The sequence below is a fragment of the Peromyscus eremicus genome, chromosome 20, assembly GCF_949786415.1.
Source record: "Peromyscus eremicus chromosome 20, PerEre_H2_v1, whole genome shotgun sequence".
Lineage (NCBI taxonomy): Eukaryota > Metazoa > Chordata > Mammalia > Rodentia > Cricetidae > Peromyscus > Peromyscus eremicus.
In genome coordinates, this window is record NC_081436.1 from 32,991,226 (window position 1) to 33,004,652 (window position 13,427).

A 13,427-nucleotide genomic window follows, 5' to 3' on the forward strand; every position below is an offset into this window, starting at 1 on the left:
TTCCTCTGAGGAAAGGACAACGCTTTGTCCTTACTGGAGTAGATAGATACTTATTCTGGTTATAGATTTGCCTTTCCTGTGTGTCATGCTTCTGCCAAAACTATCTGTGGACCTACAGAACGCCTATCCACCACCATGGCATTCCACACAGTATTGCTTCTGGCCAAGGAAGCCACTTCACTGATAGAGAGTGCGACAGTAGGCCCACAATCATGGAATCCACTGGTGTTACCATGTTACCCACCACCCTGAAGCAGCTGGCCTGACAAAGATGGAATGGCCTTTCGAAGACATGGAGCCCCAGTTAGGTGGCAGCAGCCTGGAGGGCTGAGTGAGGCAGGGTTCTACAGAAGGCTGTATATGCTTTGAGTCAGTGGCCAATAAAAATATATGGTACAGTTTCTCCCATAGCCAGGACCCGTGGGTCCAGGAATCAAGAGGTAGAAAAGGGAACAGTTCCACTCACTATTCCCCCTTGAGCCACACTAGGAAAATTTTGCTTGCTGTTCCCACAACTGTAAGTTCTGCTGGCCTAGAAGTTTGGGTTACAGAGGGAGGGTGCTCCTGCCAGGAAACACAGAAACATTCCAATGAAATGGAAGATCAGCCTCTGCCTGGTCACTTAGGGCTTCTGATGGCCTTAAGTGAACAGACTAAGAAAGGAATAACAGTGGGTGATTGATCCAGATTGCCATAGTGAAATTGAATTGCTTCTCCACAATGGAGGTAAGAAAGATTGTGTCTGGAGTGCAGGAGATCCTGTAGGGAATCTCTTAGTGCTACCATGTCCAGTGATTAAATCCAATGGGAAATTATCAATCCAGGCAGGATGACAAAGGGCACAGGCCCTTCAAGGATGGAAGTATGGGTCACTTTTCCAGGAAAGGAACCAAGACCTGCTGAGGGGTTGCTAGTGGTGGAGGAAATACAGAATGGGTAGTAGAGGAAGGTAGTTATACAAACCAGCTAAGGCCATGTGATCAGTTGCAGAAACGAGGATTATAATTGAGGAGTATTTCTGTCATGCTTTTAAGATTGTGTTTGTACAGATATTTGTGTTTTCTTTCCTTGTGTTATTATGTAATGTATCATCAATTAAGAGAACATTAATGGTTATCACATTTAAGGTTTGAAATACCAAAAGAATGTCTCTCTAGGGACATTGCCACCTATTGTAAAATTTATGTGTTTGGGGTTGTACAAGGGATAGTTATGTAAGATATAATTATCACTTAGTTAAAAATACAATGTGTTTGTGGTTGTATGTTTGATAGTTACATCATGTTAAGCATAATTATGACCAGATTATTGTTTTTATTCTGGAATTAGCATGATGTAAGGAGACGTGATTGTGTGTCAAGTTGATGAGGGGTGGATTTGTGATGGCTATTCTTGGTTGTCAACTTGACTACATCTGGAATTAACTAAAACCCAAAGGGTTGGGAACACCTGTGAGCTAACTACTGGATTATTGGACTTTGAGTTGTTAGACAGCCATTGTTGGGCTGGCTAGACCACAGCCTAATAAGCCACTATATATGAGATTTAATGTATATGAAATTAGATTAGATTTCTATAAAGTTCTGTTTCTCTGGAGACTCCAGACTAATACACAAACTCTCCAAGAAGAAACTAAAATACAAAACCTCAAAGAGCTCAGGAAATGATAGTCATTTACTGTGAATGGCTATCAAAAGGGTCACCAAATCTGTATCACTGATTACCCATCAAAAAAGGGAAGAAAAATAGAGATCAGTGCACCTATCCTCCAGGGTCAACATGAGGACAGATGATGATGCACTCAAAAGTTAGGACAGTAATGTGACAAAGGCAACTTCTACCTGAGTGTCTCACATTTACCAAATAAAGTGTCTCCTGAGATAGGACGTTCTTGAATGGCAGCATTTTTTTTTCTAGTTTAACTCTGTAGTTTTTGAACAACCCAAAAATAACAGCTCTGTATACAACTCTAAGTTAAAGCATTCCCTGAGCCCAGGTCTCCCACTGTCCAGAACCTGTGGGGGATGTGTCACTGTACTCCATGTTCGTAGTCTTCTACTCCCCCAAAGAATGAGGTCTAGGGAAGACAGACGCCTCTGTTCCTACACCTTTGCTGTGTTCCAGTCTCTAGTGCTGAGACAGCAAGGGATCCATGCATGGTTTCTAAATGGCTGAACAGCTGTTTTTAAATAGTTGGAATGAACTCAGCAAGTGCATAAAGAGGTGGTAACCACTGATGAAGTGTTCTTCTAAACGTCATGATTTAGTAGATTTTGAAAGGTAGGTAGGTATTGTGTTAAGAATTCATGAGAGTGTCTAAGACCTGTGAGAGGATAATACAGATCAGCCAGCACCACAAAGAAGGGTGAGGTTAACAGGGCCCTTACTAATGCAGACCAACCTACACAATGCAGAAGAGGTGTGAACCACAGCCTTCCCCAATCACCACAACCAATGCTTTAAAAACATTAATCAAAAAAAAAAAAACCTATACTAAAATGAGTTCACGTAAGAAGAACAAAATACATGCTCAACATTCAGAAAGCAAGTTTAAAGTAAGTGTAACAGTGCAGTTGGGGTTCAAGATTGATCTTAAAAGACATGTATACAGCATCTTCACCCATCAGAAATCCTACCTGATAGATTATTACAGTGTTACTGCACCTGCTGGTCTGAAAAGAAAACTTTAACTTCCAACCCTATAAATGTTTTCATTACCAATTATTTTAATTAAGTCATGCAGGCCTAAAGGAACACCTCCTGCATCCAAAGCAGACTTTGTTATGCTAAAACCTGCCTAACCGCCAATGACTCCTTCAGCTCATCATCTTGCAAAGAGTGTCCATGAGAAGAAAAATGTGACATGGCAGAGTAGACACCTGTCACTGCCTAGTAAGAATGCACAAGCTCATCATAAATACATGTAAACACATCATTAATGGGAAATAAGTGGTACTCTAAATAGAAAGCACTTTTGGAAACAAATCAATTTGAAATTAATTTCATTAATTTCAAAATATAAGGTTAAAACCTACACATAAGGAAATGGCAGCCACATTCATCTAGAAGAAAGGACAAAGAAAGAGGAAAGAAGATGACATTACTAATTTCACATCTCAAGGGTAATTAAGAAAGCCAAGTAATGCTGTTGACCACTGGAATTTAGTTATGGATTACTTCCCAGGCAGGTAATCCCTGCAGCAATCCCACAAGGCAGATGGAATCATCAATTCACAGGAGAAAGTGCCTAAGACACCCTGCACATCCAAGGCCTGGGGCCTCACTGCTCACTTTTTCTCGTTATTACTGTCCAGGAGCGACTTTGATTCTGAGTACAAAATAAAGGTGCTCTGGATTGTCATTACATTTGGGGACACTCAGAATGTTATTCTAAGTGTGGCAGTGGAGTAAAGACTGGAGAGTGAAACATCAAGATTAGCACACAAAAGTAGCCAGTTAGCAACTGAAGACTGCCTAGGCTTCATCTGAAGACCAGGGCAAAATGGGAAAGAGGTTACGGGCCTCCTGGCTCAATATTTTTAGGGCTCTTTTCTCAACTCACTAGACAATCCCCATTCTAGGTGCCCTGATTGGCCTGAAACTCCATATATAGCCCAGGCTGGCCTGGAACTCAGGGAGCGGCCTTTCTCTGTCTCCAGGGCACTGGGATTAAAAGAGTGTGTCACCACACTGTACTGTTTTCCCCTTCTTAAAAAGATTTCTCTGTTTCTATTTCCAACTAGCCACGAGTCCCTGGTGCAATTCTTTGCCCTAGGACAGTAGAAGCCAGAACTGAGAGAGCCCTCTGAATATAGATCCCTAATCTTCCTTTCCCTTACACTCTGAGCTTTCTGACTGTTTCTCTGACCACCAGGCCAAACTTAAAAGGCATGTTTTTTTATTTTTTTGGTTTTTTCCTCCATTTCCCCTCTTCCTGGCAAATGGTGAGATTTTCAACTTGTCTATCCTACCCCCTCCCCCATAGAAACTTTAATAAAACTGTCTTTCAGGTCAGGTGGTGGTGGCAGCACATGCCATTAATCCCAGCACTTGGGAGGTAGAGCTAGGTAGATCTCTGAGTTCAAGGACACCCTGGTCTACAGAGTGAGTTCCAGGAGAGCCAGGGCTACAAGCTACTGCTTACAATAACATATTTGTGATTTATTCCTTCCATTAGAACAACAACAACGGGCCAGCACTACCTAGGATGGCTGTGAACCTCCCTGTATTCCTACAGAAGGAAAGAGAAACAGCTCTGAGAGCATCATCACTCTGGAAAAGGAAACTCACACCCCACCAAGGGGAAAGAGCCAACAACTGCAAGCCAGATCCTGTCCAGACAATGAAACAGCTTTGCTTCCTCAGACACCTTGGCAAGCTCTGCTTTGGACTCCTGTAGCCTAGTAATCTCAGTGTCTGAGGACAGTAAGTGGGCTGGAGTGTGTTCCCTGAGTCAAATACATGGGGCAGTTTGGACATTTTCTTATGTATTTATCCCCTACTGGACAGTTGACTCCACATCTCAGCTACGATGTGAAGTGCCAGGAAAAGCATCAAAGAGTGACATTTCTTCTGCTTAGTGCCTGCACTTCCCTCACGTAGATGCCGGGCTCAATGGCAGTCCTAGTTCTAACTCTGAGATCTCTATACAGTTTTTCATAGGGGCTGTACTAACTCACATTTCCCCAGGAGTGTGAAAGGTTTCTGCACCACTGCCAACACTTGCCTTTACATTGTTTGTACTGTCCCCTTGATTGATATTTATAGTTATATTCACACACACACACACACACACGACATTACAGTGAACAAAATACAAAGATATGCTTGTTCACTGTGTCAATGAAATCTAAGTTTACCTCCTTACTTCAAGGCCTTAAGAATTGCTGTGTTCTGGCCCTTAAACTCTAACTTATTAATAAAAATGACTGCTGTAATTTGGAAACAATAAGGACTAAACAGCAAAGATAAACTGGGTGGACCCTAACATTAGCAGAAGGAATCTAAGGAGTTCAGCAATTACTATATTCTAGACAATATAATGGAAGTTTTCTATATTTAGTTCTTGTAACTGCTCAGAACAGAAACTACCCCTTCCCTTCTCCTTACAAATGGCAGAGCTGAAGTCTGCCTCTAGAACTGTGTGAGTCAAATTCTTCTGTTCCACAAACACCACCCTACAAATACGATGGTTTTGAGACAAAACAAAATCTTCCAAAGGTAAGCAAACAGAACAGACTAAGTATATTGTCCAGGAACTTCTGTACGGAAAGGAAGTTCATTGACAGCCACTCTTTACTAAGAAACCTAACAGAAGCAGCCGAGGAAGTTACAGACGTACGTAACAGCACACAGCCATGCAAGCATCTCCAACCTCAGCTGTGCGCACGGAAGGAGGGTGGGTGGCTGGGGTCACGGCCACATGCAATTTTATTGGTACTAATGACAAAAGCTGGCACGTTTCTCTTCTTCAGACCACCTTCATCTGACAATACGAAAAGGAAGGTCTAAAGTAAGTATTTCTTGAAGCAGGTAGGAGGGATTGGCTCAGTGACTACACAAACCACCAAAAAGGACAAACAGAAAGACGGAGCCAGGCAACGAGCCAGGCAACAAGGACAACAAAGCCGGCCCGGGCTTGTCTTCCCAAACAGAATAACCCCTTGGTTACTCCAAAGACTAGAGAGATTATCATTAGTATAACTCAAAGCATCTGTCAAATATTCAGGAAGCCCACAGACTGTTTGAATAATTGGAGTTAGTAAGGATTTAAGTCAATAATATATAAGAGAAAGTAAGAATTACTATTAAAGAAAAAGAAAATCTGCCTTTTAGTTGTACCTCAGGATTAAAGCCCATTTCTCACTTTTAATTGCAAACACCATTAAGTACTCTGCAAAGGACCAGTTATCTTAAACAATTATCAAGCTCCGAGGTCACCAATTAGAACCCTGCAAGGATTTGAATTAAAAAAAGTTTTATGATTAGGTAGAGTAATGATCCAAGAAAGAGATTAGTTCTGTTCAGACCACACTCATTATAAAACCCATTTCCTTTGTGTGAAGATTCAATGTCTTTCTCATTTATCCCGCTGGCATTACCACACGTTGAGATAGAAATATGACTGCACTAATAACATTCTATAACAACCATATCACACAAGCATTTTACTCTCTATTACTTTTGTAGCTAATAAGATTACAAATGAGTATTTTTCTATTGGTTAGATGGACAATAATACATACAGTGACCAACTTCAAAATAAAATCAAAGCAGAATTCATCATCTCGTTACCACACATGTTTAGGTCAGGTCCATAATCTATCCCACTCACACACAAAGGTGAGAGCAAATAAATGTCTGGAAAGAAGTGTGAGACACTAAATTCCATTTTTTGTATGCTATTATCTGAAGGGGTCACTTTTATTTAAAACACAATTTTAAAGCTATATATAATGGTCGGAGGTTACAACTAGATCCCAAAGGAAACATCCAGGAGAGAGAAAAAAGGCATCAAGGAATCCTCAAGAGACGCCCCCCCCCTCGCGCCAACACACACACACACACACACACACACACACACACACACCTATCAACACACTTTAATGTAGGAATAATACATGCAAACACACATCATGCCCAATGATCTTAGCCATCTGAGAACTTTCAAATGAGTATAAAATATTGAATAGCAAAATATAACTGCAGCATAAACATGCATTCTGTCACTCAGATTTTATTTAATAAGCATGACAGAAAGTTAACATACTTCTGCAATATCGATTAGCATATACTTTAATAGTCACAGCCTCAGAGGACATGATACATCTTGGTAGAGATGAATACAACTGTTGAAAATGAACATGTCCACATGTACCCTAAAGCTGAAGAGAACTCTCCCTACTAGATGATCCTCCAGACACGTTTTATGCATTGCCTGACTCTATTGACACCTGACAACCAGGCTGGGGATTTCCTTCAGTGATGTCGTTTTAAAAGGTACAAATCTTTATATTCTAAACTGAGTTAGACATTAAGCTTATCTAGGGGTCTTACAAAAAAATAATGTTGCCAATGACACATCTGTTTTCATTGTGTCCTTCAACTTTAAAGGACGTATACAGTTCAGTGAATGTGCAACCCAGATGTTTCACCTGCCAAATCTACTCTAAGGCTGAATGTGTGACTCATTTGTTACTTACATGGCCTGTCTGGGCGAGTGACACAGAGTCAGAGTAAAGACAGAGCTTTTGTGCATGAAGCCAACAGTGACTACCTTAGGCAGGTGTTCTATTGTCTATTTGCTAAGATAAGTACAACTTGATGATCTATGAACCAGTGATAAACTAAGATAAACATTCCAAAACCAAAAGGACCAGAGATCCAAAGGTGTTTGTAGATCAGGTGTTGGCTTCAGCACCCATGGCAACTGGCTCACCAAAAGCCATAATGCAAAGGCAGATAGATGTGCAATATAGCTGAGGTATCACTACTTTATTAAGAGGAAAATGCAAGAAAAGCCTGAAAAGTTCTACAGAACAGGCAATAATCGGGAAAAGGTTGGTCAGCAATGCCTAGTTAAGCAGCTGAAATTGCTCAAAATGTTTACACTAAAGGATAATGGCCCAGGAGAGAGTAACAGTTACACAAGTACTTTTGGCTAAGTATGGCCAGTAAGAAGAGGCTGAGGAGAATCAGGACTAAAGGGAAGAAATTGCAAAGGAGCAACAGTTCTATTTACAGCCATGAGATTCTAACATACATCAGCATTTGGCTAATCTAGAAGTGGCTACTTTAGAGCTTTAAGTTCTCCAAGAGCCCAGTCTAGTACAGCCGCTCAGCAATGTCTGACGCGTCAATCATCTGACAGCAAGCTGGATACAAAGGTTCCATTCAGCCTGGAGATTTACACATTTTCACAATCTGTCTCACTGACTAGCTCCTAGACACTGCAAACTGCACTATTCATCTCTGTAAATCCAAAATCACTTTCTGTACCTTGAATATAGATAGCATGCATCAAAAGACACCTGCTGAATGGACAGGAACAAATAAACGATGATATTCTTCTTGGTAGCACAGTGAGACTTGATAGCCATTAACAAAGAGCCAAGTTTAGAATTAACAAAATGGAAGTCCCTGTCACTTCATTTCACACATAGACCTCCTGTGTCAGTTAAACTGTTGTCTCTCAGCTCCATATCCACTGAGCTGTACCCTTTTGTAGAATGATGGGCATCTCACAGACTAAGCTTTTCTCACTCCAGCTCAGTCTGCCTTCCAATACCGTGTCTTCTGCATGATGCTCGTGGTTGCTGGGATCACTGAGGCTCTCCAAAACTCCTAGCATGGTGTCTGGCATGCAAGACTACAGTCTGCTGGCTCCTGGGTGCTTTCCCCATAGCTGAAGAACTTCGCAAGTGGGTTTATCAGTTGGGATCCAGCCAGGGAAATAGAAATTACACCAGCTGATTCAGTAGAAAGGATCTAATAGAAAGAATTGGATAGACAGGCACTGAGTGTGTGAAACTGGAGAATACTGAAGTCACTTAGAAACAGTGCCACGTAGCCCGGGAGGTGGTGGCGCACACCTTTAATCCCAGCACTCAAAGGCAGAGGCAGGCAGATCTCTAGGCCAGCCTGGTCTACAGAATGAGTTCCAGGACAGCCAAGGCTATACAGAGAAACACTGTCTTGAAAAATGGGAGAGAGAGAGAGAGAGAGAGAGAGAGAGAGAGAGAGAGAGAGAGAGAGAGAGAGAGAGAAAGGAAGGAAGGAAGGAAGGAAGGAAGGAAGGAAGGAAGGAAAGAAAGAAAGAAAGAAAGAAAGAAAGAAAGAAAGAAAGAAAGAGCCACAGGGACTGCAGCAAGCCAATGAAGCAACAAAAGGAAGTCATTTGATGGGAATGCTGCGGAAACTGGAACCAAGATTCACTATTTGTTACCTTAGAACCTGGAAAAGGCCCTCAGAGGGCGGGGCTTGTCTTCTGAGGGAAGTGACCATAGCTTCTGAAGGTGTGCATGGTTTGGGGAATTTCAGAAGCTATTAACTACTGGAATTGGAAACAAAATGAAAAGGAACAAAGCCCTCACCAACCCAACAATCAGAATTTTCATTATTTGTATATTTGGGGGTTATGAGTACATCGACATCCTCAAGAAATCCAGTAAAATACAATGAAGGGAAATAAGGGCGATGGCATCTGATGACACATCAAACATCTTGAGAGAGCTGTCTGCTATCTATGCCTATCCCCAACTAGGAGTTACACATTCCAAAACTCACGCTATGCAGAAGTAGATGAGATTCCCAAAGGTCCCGCAAAATGCCTAATGCCCTTCAGCTAGCTCTAAAAACAAAGGGAAGTGGAGACTCCCTGCCCAACACTCTACAACAGAGTGTCGCTCAATGGGTAAAGTGTTAGGGACAAGTTTACCAAAGGACTCGGGGTCTGCCTGGGAAATGAAGTGACAAGTGACTTCTAGTTCATTACAGGTGACAAGTGTCACTGTGGGGACATAAAGAACACCACCCCTGTTTGCTCTCCTGCACCCAGCTGCTGTCCTTTGATGTACGAGCTCTAGTTTCCTTCTAGGCATTTTTTTTCCCCTTCTTACTGCTTTTATGACATCAAAGACCTTCTGATTTGATTCTTCTTGTCCAATACTTCTTGAAAAGCCAAATAATTTCATTTTTTAAGATTTGTGACTTATTAGTGGTAATGAGGCACTGAAGAAAAGGCCCAGAAAGTGTCCCTGGGCACACAGCATAATGTATGGCATCTCTAGAAGCTGCAGAGAGTAGCTTCCCATCCTGGGTCTCAGCTACCCACATCTCTGAGAGCGGAGGGCAGAGGGCAATCACTACCGGTACTGCCTCACCACTGTGTTTGTTGACTACCCCTCTTCCTGGTGGATATTATAATGACTGCCATCACTGTTCAGGAAAATGCAATCTATGTAATGACCTTAGCATAGACGTTCTCGAAGGAATGGAACCAGAATGAATATTCTCGGAGGCTAAATGAGCTGAGCTAAATTTCTGCTGTCCCCTGTGAAAGGCATGGAGAGACAATATAATCTGAGAATACGCAACTGCAGGTGATGCTCACCTTGCCAAGTGTATCTATCAGCATCCTAATTTGAGCAGCACAGAGTACGTTTCTATGAATATACAACCATTCAACACATTATTCAGAGAGAAAATGTTTATCATCTCCCAAACATTTGCTATTTCAAAAACTAATTAAGTTTACAAACTGTGTTGTGAATACCAGAAGGCAGTGGATGTACAAATCATATTGTTAATTATGCTTCTGACAAAGGAACTGTACTACAGGTATTACATACAAGCACTGTGACCAGCCAAGTCCTTTAAACTCTATGATCTTAAAGTCTGGGAACAAATGAAGCCAAAACATGAGCAAAGATGAATGTAAAAGTTGCTTAGAGGAAAAAGCAAAAATAGCCTCAAGTGATACTTGATGGAGCCATTCAGTCACCTGTTTTGCTTATGATATTCTCCGAACAGCATATTAACCTATGGCTTCCAGATAGGCATCACTGTATAGCTGTTTGGCACCTGCAATAAGCAAGTATAAATCAATGATAATAAGGAAATAAGAACTTAATTTAGAAGAGCTAAGTATTAAAAAAAAAAAGTGGGTTCAAATTACAAACTGGTTCATAATACAAAAACAAAACATCACACGGGTGGCATCTGGTCACCTTGACTATTTAGGAGTACTGGCATCTGGCTCTAGAGTCCTGAGATTAATGGTATGCTTCAGGTACCAGGCCTAGAAACCACTAAGAACAAACTCTATCATTTGCACCCATGTTTCTTCATGGCCAAATGAAAATGCTAGCATCAGGTATGAGATGTCTTTTTTATGAGTTACTGGTCAGTAATAGTATCACCAGTGTTCTTGATTGCCCATCAGAACTAGATGGTAAGACCCGCTGCTGAAGATGTCACACACTTTTGTGCTGGATATAGAGAAATCAAGCTAAAACTGAACTGAAAGCACCCTCCTTGCTGGCTATAGTACACAGTGTAGGGAGGTGCTACATAGGCTGCTGAGGAAGAAAACATGACAATGATTTTTATGCAGCTGTGGACCTTGCATGTTCCAACACCAACCCGACACACTGGTGCAACAGGAACACATCTGTTGAGTGTAACCAACTAGTCTCTGGATTTGAGCCCTGCTCCATAATTAGGAATACATGCCTGGCACTGTAAACCTGGTCAAAAATCCATGGTTGGACGATCATAGGCCCTACAGGCTACCTAATACTACTGCTGTTCTGCTAAGTGGACATGTTGTCAAATTGCCTTTTAAATATTTATACTTATATGCATAGATGAGTGCTGCTCTCAACCTTGGATGAGAGGAGCCTCTATTTCCAGTGAAGACAGGTGAAGGTGGAAGCTCAGGGCTGCTTAGGGTGCTAAGAATAAGTGGCTGCTGAGTGCTCAGTCCTAAACTGGACATCTATTTCACACCCCTAATGCTCAGAAAACGTATCAAAAGAAAAGAAAGAATCTACAAGCCAGATGATAATGAAGAGGGCTATGAAGCACTACCTTCTGGGTATGATTAAGTCATGGCAATCAAGGGCTCACAGAAGCTGTGATTGCCTGCACAAGACTGGGCCTATTAACAGTTGGTCCTGGGAGCTAATGAGGTCTGATCCGTCCCTGGGGAACTACTGGCTTGTTGATGGAAGGAGGGGGGTGTCACCATCTTTATTTGTGTGGCCACTAGTGAGTCCACCAGGGTCCAGTGAACAGATCCACACTCATGCTCTTGCAGATGGCCACGTCAAAACCAAGTGGGCCACAAAACAAAGCTTAAAGACACCAATGTGTGGCTGGCCGGCTGCAGACAGAAGAGAGTGGGTGGAAGCAACTAGCATGCGTTACATACGTGTCAAAAATAAACTTTAAAAATGTCAGGTACAGGAAAGAAGGGATGGTATCTAGTGTCTAATGTTAAGACTGAAAGGTGGGGAAACTATAGACAAGGTAGGCAAATTGTAGACAGGAAGGTCCACAAACGCTATCCTGAGCTTCTACTATGGCATGGCTTAAGAAATCTAGGGAAGCACTTGTATAGGTGGAAAAGGGGGTTTTTGAGATCCCCTACAGGCCATGCAGCCCCTTACCATTAAAACACTCCAATAACATTCAGCAAGTGTAAGGTATACTCGCACGAACTGCAGAGAAAAATTCATGCACTACATGCTAAGTCTAAGGTCACAGACGAAAGACTGCAAAGGGTGAGGATGTCCACAAAACAGTAGCACAAAATGTGTGCTTGTGACTGCAAGCTCACTTTAAAAGATGCAGACTCCGAGGCTCCAGAGCACATTAAAGAAAATTCCATTACACGACACAAAAGGATGAACAGCAACAAGGCTGGGCTGGGCATGGTGGCATGCACCTGTAATCTATGCACTTGGGAGGCTGAGGTAAAAGCATCAGGAGTTCTGGGGCAGCTTTTACGGGAGTCCTGTCTCAGAAGAACAGATAATAGAACAAAATCAAAAATACTTCCACACTCCAACTTTTCTACTTTCTAACAGGAAGGAGCAGCAAATTATACTTTGCAGATCACAGAGGCTGTCCCTGCAGAGGGTCAACCACACCTCGAATCCTACCTGGTACCTTCAGGATGCTAAACTCAGAGGCCCCTCGCCTCTAGAGTCTATGAATGTCAGGATAGCCTTTGTTCAGCCAGTGGCTGTTGGATCCCCTGTCCCAGCTTCCCCTGCTGTGAGTGACCTGGTAATTAAAGGGCCTGATCCACTTCAGAGCATCTCCTTCCTGAACCTGCAATCTTTATTACATAAAATGTATTTTTAGACAACTGATAAAACAATTATAAATCTTACTGCGGGTGAATTAAAAACCTATTTCTTCCTCTCAAATCTGTTGACTCTATTCTGTTTCTTTCAAATGCATTCAGTGCTTCAGGAAATGATTTCTACAACTCAGAAACATCACACTAAAAACTGCCCCAAACAAGATTCACTTGGTGGCTGGGATTCTATGTGGCTTGCCAAGAGTGAAGGCCAAGGCTTATGCCTTTAGGGAATCTGGCTTCAATGCCTGATAGGTTCAAAGTCCCTAAATTCTAAGAAAGAAAACAACAGAATGAAAGACAAAGAGTTTGGAATTCTAACAGCTTTGCTTCCATTTGTTGCATAAATTAAATGTCTGTTCAGCCAGAACTTTCTCAGACATAGCTGAAGTGCAGAAGGCAATGAGAACAGTCTTCTCTGAGGACCTACTGAAGAGCAGACCAACACTTTGGGCACTTTAAATATATATAAATATAAAAAAAGATAAAACTAATCCACAGTCTTAATTAATCTTTGAAGGTGGCAAATGAAGGAGGGTCCTTTCCGGCACATCAGGGC

The 13,427-nt window shown here is 41.9% G+C and overlaps 1 protein-coding gene across 11 annotated transcripts in view; it reads right to left on the reverse strand.

The window, feature by feature from the left end:
• Positions 1–13,427, reverse strand: part of Khdrbs3 (KH RNA binding domain containing, signal transduction associated 3) — a 166,806-nt gene that overhangs the window by 122,818 nt on the left and 30,561 nt on the right. The window contains exon 1 of one of the 11 annotated variants that reach the window (XM_059246930.1): positions 12,900–13,067. The exons of the other annotated variants lie outside the window; for them this stretch is intronic. The gene's annotated coding sequence lies outside the window, so the exon portion shown is untranslated. Of the gene's footprint in view, positions 1–12,899; positions 13,068–13,427 lie in introns of those variants that run through there. 11 annotated transcript variants of the gene reach the window in all.